At 52.0% G+C, this 6,579-nt stretch overlaps 2 long non-coding RNA genes across 2 annotated transcripts in view; both read left to right on the forward strand.

Annotated features, from left to right (window-relative positions):
• The window catches only part of LOC108445542, a 23,219-nt gene that overhangs the window by 15,967 nt on the left and 673 nt on the right, over window positions 1–6,579 (forward strand). The gene's annotated exons all lie outside the window — the stretch shown is intronic.
• On the forward strand, window positions 1,519–2,962 carry LOC108445541. Its single transcript, XR_001860425.1, has 2 exons — window positions 1,519–1,722; window positions 2,202–2,962. It is a non-coding gene; the product is annotated as an uncharacterized LOC108445541 (long non-coding RNA).

Consider the following 6,579-nt stretch of genomic DNA (forward strand, 5'->3'; position numbering starts at 1 on the left):
GAGGACTTCGTCTCATCCGTTGTTAGCTATTGTCCCCCTTTTTCTTCCTCTCTACTCTTTTACTTTGTTTTTCTTTATCTCCCTCTCTTTGTCTCCTCTATCGCATTACTGTGTTGTGGGCATTTAACAAAGGTGCACTGTTCTGATTAAAACTGAAATCTCTTGTGTCCTTTTACACTCTGAGATCTATAAAACAATCACGACCCCCTGCTCATATTAGCGGATCGTGACAGTAAGTAAGTTACAATTTAAGCTTACAATGGAAAATTCTCAGACCTCTCTTCTTCGTGCTACATCAACATTTCTTGTTTGCTTGCGATAGCTCTCTTTTTGGTAAAAACATGTTTTCTATTATCTTATGCTCTTCTTGAGACTTATTGGTGAAAAACATGTCTTTGTTTGTAGTCACATACCTTTGTCCTAATCATAAAAATCTCCTTCCAACTCATCTCCCACCTTTGCCTTCTCAGTTATTCAGTGGTCAGTGTTTCAGCAAAACATCTTTTACTCTATATCAAAACTTGCTTTCATTTCTGTCTCATCCTCAGTTTCTACGTTCAGAGATCTTTCTGCCAAGCCTACATATCTGTGAAACTTTCTTACCAAACTTTCATCCTTCCCAACAGTGAAACCTTTATAACAACTCCTAAAAGAGACCAGGGTACTCACCTATGCTGGACACCAGTGACTAATAATGCATTTGTAACTCTGAACCGTGAGTTAATGCGAGCCCCGGCATTGGGCATACCAGATGTTACTAAACCTTTTCTGTTGTTTTCACATTAGAGGCAAGGACTGGCGCTGGGACTTTTAGCACAGAAGCCGGGACCATACAAAAGGCCAGTGGCTTATTTCTCCAAGCAGCTGGATGTGGTCAGCCAAGGATGGCCTGCCGGCCTGCCTGCCTACGTGCAGTGGCAGCTGTCATCCTGAACGTAGAGGAAGCTCGCAGTTTCCCAATGGGCCAGCAGACAACTGTTTTTGTCTCTCATACAGTGTCGGCAGTGCTGACACAGAAAGGATATCACTGGTTAACCCCATCCCGCTTTCTCAAATACCAGGCTGTTCTAGCAGAATTGGAGGACGTGAGTATTCAAGTAACTAACATTTTAAATCCAGCAGCTTACCTCCAAGGCAAAGCTACTGAGGAGCCTGTACAGCATGACTGCATTGAAACCATGGAGGCAGTTTACTCTAGCCACCCAGACCTAAAGGACTCTCCGCTAGAAAACGCATAAAACTGGTTCGCTGATGGGAGCAGTTACGTCAAGCATGGTAAGGGGGTCGCTGGGTATGCAATTACAACCACAGATGCCGTCATCGAAGCCAACCCGTTACCTGTGGGGACATCTGCTCAAAAAGCTGAAATAAATAGCCCTGACCCGAGCTTCCATATTAGCCAAGGGTAAACCTATCAACATTTGGACTGATTCGAGGCATGCTTTTGGGGTGTGTAGCGGGTTCTGTTCGTAAACCAGGCAGAAACACCAATTAAGAACTAAACCACAATCATGCAGTTCTGGGGTTTTTTTTCCCCGTTTGCCTTTTGGGCCACCTCAGAGAAAAAGCTGAAAACTGAAGAAATGGAAGGAGGTTCCCAAATTCCTTTCCAGCCCTTCAGAGGAGGCACAAAGCCACGTGTAGGAGAGGAAAGGGATGTGAGGAGAATGGCAATAATGGAGTCTCGGGACTCTGCGCTTCATTCTTTTCACGTGTTTGGAGGTGCAGGAAATGCCAAACCCCACAGGAATTCTGTGTCTGTAACATCGGGTGCAACCTCTTGAAACCCAAGTGCTCAGAGTGGGGTTTTCCCAAGGGTAAATCCTGATGTGACGTGGCAAAGCTTCAGTGAGGATTTCCAGGCTTGACTCCACAGCTTTTGGGAAAGCTCAGTAGTCAAACAATATCAGATTTCTATTGGATTTGGATCAAACGTGGCATTTAAATCTGGGACAGCTCAGCTCGCTGGGTGGGAAAGTGCTTGGAGTAGCCAAGCTGAGCCGTTTTTGAGAATTCCAAGCGTTGTGTCCTTACGCTCCTTAATACAGCATTTAAATAATTGATACTGAATGGAGACATTATCAGGTGGATTTGTTAAGAGTGGCAGGAATGTTTTTTCACCTGGCTGTGTGTCAGGATAGTCAAGACTCCTTATGTCAGAATTAATTGGTCTTCCTTCTTTTCCCTTTTGTTCTTTCTAGATTGTGGCTGAGTGGGGAGAATATTTGGGATAAAGAAACGAAATGCACGAGGGAAGCTTCATCTTCCCGTGGGGCTGCTTTAGGCACATGCAGCTTCTGAGCTGCACCGATAATTGAGGCCCCCACAGAAGCCTTCCAAAGCTGGAAGGACCAGGGAAGAGAATTCCAGGAGAGGTGTGGGAAGCGCTTTCTGCCAGGTCTGGACAGCATTGAGATGGGAATGACTTCAAAGTGTTCCTTGTCCCTGTCCTGTTTTCTGCCCAGGACGAAGCTGGTGTTCCCCAAGTGGCTGCAGTTCCCTGGATGTGGTGGGAGGAGGTCTCTGCCGGGGAGTGGGAGAAATGTCCCTGGCCAGTTGCTGTGTCCTTGGAGGGCAGAGAGTGCCGATTGTGGCAAGGTGGGTTTGTGAGTATGGAATCAGTCCTGCCTACAGCGCTGACAGGAGAGGGAAGCACTGGGGCAGAGTACGGAGAAACTCGGAATTTCGGTTGTGACTTAACAGAAAGCTCAGGGTGCAAAAAGGGAGGTTTTGTGTTCCCAAATTGCCTCGAGACGGCTTTGCTGTCTGTTCTCTGCAATTGTGCCTTCTGAACACGAGGCCATTTTACTCGTTGTGCTGTGCCCAGCAGTTCTCACAGTGCTGGGAAACAGACGATGCTGAAACTTGAAGGAATTTGGACGCATAAAAATGAGCTGTTCATTCTTCTCCGGTGTGAGGGGTTTGATGTTGGTTGGCAGTAAAGTTTCCTGGTTGTCTTCTACTCCTCTTGCTCACTCTCAAAGTCAGTGTAGGATTTCCAAAGAACCTGCAACAGAGAAACCTCTCATCGTGTTTGTTCCAGGCACACGGAGATACCGGGAGGGGAAGAGAAGGGATGAAGGTGAAATTCCCCTGAGAGAAGGTTCGGAGATCAGGGTGCGTTCACTGGTGCCACGGGCTGGGATTAGGGCTGAGCGGCACCAAACCCAGTGCACATCATCCCCTCGGCTTTCCCCTCCTGTTTCAGCAGGGGGTTCATGGCCCTGCCAAGAGACAGATGTTAATTAATGAGTGCCGGGCCGAGCTGTGACAGTAGCAAGTTCTGTTCGAGCCGGTGCTTTCTGGTGTTTGTTCCTGATTTTCTTTCAGCCTTACATCCAACTTTCCACCTCTTTTCTTCTCTCTGTCCAGTGTGTCTTTTGTGTTGCTTTCTTGTCCTGTGTGCTCCCCATCCCATTCCCTTTCACGGCTTCACTCTCTCTTCTTTTTCTTTTAAGAAATAAATACTCAATCTTTATTTAATAAATACTGCAGAGAGGAGAGGTGGGAGAAATGTTCCCCAACAGCTGTGAAGTTGAAGCAGACAGCAGAGTTCCGTGATAGGGATGTCCTCGTGTTCTTTTAAGAAATCCATACTGATCTTTATTTAATAAATTCTGCTCAATCCCTCTCCCTGTTCTGTCTGTCTCTGTGTCCCTCACCGCCTGCATCTTTCTCTTTCCTTCCTTCTTGCTCTCCTTTTTCCTGTGTGCTGCAGTGTGACTGTATTTCTTTGTCCCTCTCACTGTCCTTTTGCCTGTAGCTGTCTGTATTGGCTGCTCAGTCCCTCTCCCTCACGGTACTCTTCTCTTGAGAACCCCGTCCTGCTGCCCATCTCTCTCTTTCCCCATCCCTCTGCTGCGCCTTGCCCGTCTTCCCCGCACGCCCCCATGCCGTGCTCATTTCCTCCCTCCGTCCTTGTTTCCCTCTCTGTCTCTGTATTATCCTTCTGTCTTTCCTGTGTGTTTACCACTCCGTTGTTGCAGCGGGGATTACTGCAACACGCATATATCAAACCAGGAGGCCCGGTGAAAGCAGTTGTATATGGACATGTTCGTGGTAGATGTTTCAGGGGTGTTTATTTCCCCAGCCGCATGGCCGGGGCTCAGCTCAGGAACTCTGCAGTCACGGGACCCCAGGGTCCTTGGCAGAGCATTGACTCATCACATATTCAACCAGTTGCTGGCAGAACAGGAAGACTGCAAACACAGAGCACCCCCAGGGCCCCTCTCCCAGGGCTCCATGGCAGGGGGGGAGACCCCAACACTCCATCTTTTTCTCTGTCCTTCTCCAGGCCTCACTGCTGTTCCTTTTTATTCTCAGGGGATCTGTCGTGCTCCCTGTGCCGTTGTTTCTCATGGGATCCTTCTGTCCTGTCCCCTGCCCCTATTCTTTTTTAATCCCTCTCTGTCGTGCTGCCCATCGCAGGTGGTGGTTTTTTTCAATTTCATCCTGCAGCCTGTTTTTCCTTTTCCTCCTGTGTCCCCTCTGCTCCCACTCCCTCTTTCTGCCTCTCCTGGTCCCTCCCCAGTGCTCCCATTGCAGCGCTCGATGTGTCCGTGAGCGCAGGTTGGGATCCCAGAGCCGCAGCCTTGCGGGGGGCAGCAGCGGCGGGGTAGGGAAGGGATGGGACAGCTCCTGCCCCTGCCCCGAGCACAGGAACAGAGCAGAGCCTGAGCGGGAGCCGCAGCAGCGTCGTGAGGTGCACTGCCCCCGTGCTGCGGGGCGGCCTCCAGCCCACAACACCGGAGCTGGGGAGGAACTCCGAGCCTTCTGGGGGCTGCCCCCCTTGACTGTGCCTGCTGAGCCCCTTTTTGGGGATGTACGCATGGAAATGGCTTTATTAAAGTGCCGTGCTGCTGTCCAGGGCAGTTTGTCTCGTTTTGTGCCTTCTTTGGGGGTGAGGAAAAAAGGCTGAGGGAGGGGGTGGAGACTCGGGGGCTCTGAATGTCATTTGGGGCGCCCCAATGTCCCTGGGAGAGCCACGATGCAGTTGAGGAGCAGGTGAGTGGGGAATGAGGGGGGGCCAGTGCTGGGTGTCCTCCCCCAGAGGGGCCCAAAACTGCCAGAAAATCCACCAGGAGGGATGTGTGTATGACAGTGTGGAATCCCCAAACCTGTCAAGTTCTTCGTTTTTACATCTATAGACAAATGCTACTAATTTAGATGTAAATTATTTTGAAATAAGCCAGTCCCCTCTCTCTGTTGCATACAGGGATATAAGAAGCTTGGAATAGAGATCAGTAAGTTTTGAAAATAATGAGCTGGCATTTTCTATAGGAAGGAAAAAGCAAGTGCCTGGCACCATGAGCTGAGACGCTCAGGCTGCAAGAACTGCAGAGCACTCTGAGCCGGCTTTTCTCTGTGCTCTGTCCCTGCCCTGCAGCGTGTCCCGGCCCTGAGCTGAGCTCGGAGCTGCTGCTGCCGCCTGGTGGCGAGAGCGCGGCACTGCCGCCTGCGACACGGCACCCCGGCGCTGTGCATCGCCCGGTGCCGGGTGAGCCGAGAGGGTGGCGGCCTCGGTGGCTGCCAAGCGTGGGAAGGGCAAGGAGCGGGAGTGAGCGGGGCCGCGTCTGTCAATGGAGGGGAGGGGCGAAGGATAGTTTGGAGTGCCAAGGGACACGGCCGTGCATGAGCGGGGCCACGGCGCTAAAAGGAGCGGGCACCGTGCGTTCATGATGGCAACGAATGACAGCCCGGGGGGCGGCCCGGTGGGGCTGGTTTTGCTGGGCAGCAGAGGTGTGGTCGCAGCACGACCCAGGGCGGGGAGCACTGGGCGAGCACAGTCGGAATAGAGCCGCCCACGTGCCACTCTCAATGGGGTGGCTCAGAAAGGAAGGCGCAGTTCGGCGCTTTCGGAACGGCGTTAACTGATGCTTTATTAGCACCTGCCAGGACCTTGCAGAGGGCAGTTCAGACTTCCGCCACACTCAAGATGGCGGACGCGATAGGCCCCTGAGAGAGGCGTCCGTCCCGATGCCTGCCACCAGTCGTGTGGCCGCCGCCTGCCTCCGGCGCCACTGACCCAACCAGCCGTGTCCTCGCACCAGGAAGCGGCCATGGAAAATCGCGCCAAAAGCGGGGGGCCAGATTCAGGCAGCTGAATAGACAGAAGCTCTTGTGAGGGGCGGGGCACTTTCAATGTACCACACTAAAGATGGCAGCTTGACCGGAAATGGCTTCTGCCAGCACCCAAAATGGCGGCGAAGGGCGGAAAACACGTGACCACCACACAGACTATGGCGATCGTTTTCGCGGCTTTTTGGACCTTCTCAAGATGGCGACCATGAAGGCCTGTCTATTCGGCTGCCTGAACATGATGTCGAAGCCAACCCAGCGCTTTATGCGCAGTTCTCTGTGGCGTTTCCCGCTTTGTGGACACCGACTGTGGGGTAAGCAGCGCCTGGGGCAGGCGGGAGCATTCAGGCAGCCGAATAGCGGAGCGGGGTCCTTCACGGCCGCCATCTTGAGAAGGTCGAATAGCCATTTACTTGATCGCCATATTGGTGTGGTACTAGTGGCTTCCGTCCTTCGTCGACGGCAGCGGCAATGGCGGGGAGCCCAGGGAGCAGCACGGCC

This window comes from Corvus brachyrhynchos, unplaced genomic scaffold (genome assembly GCF_000691975.1).
Source record: "Corvus brachyrhynchos isolate BGI_N302 unplaced genomic scaffold, ASM69197v1 scaffold101, whole genome shotgun sequence".
Taxonomy (NCBI): Eukaryota; Metazoa; Chordata; class Aves; order Passeriformes; family Corvidae; genus Corvus; species Corvus brachyrhynchos.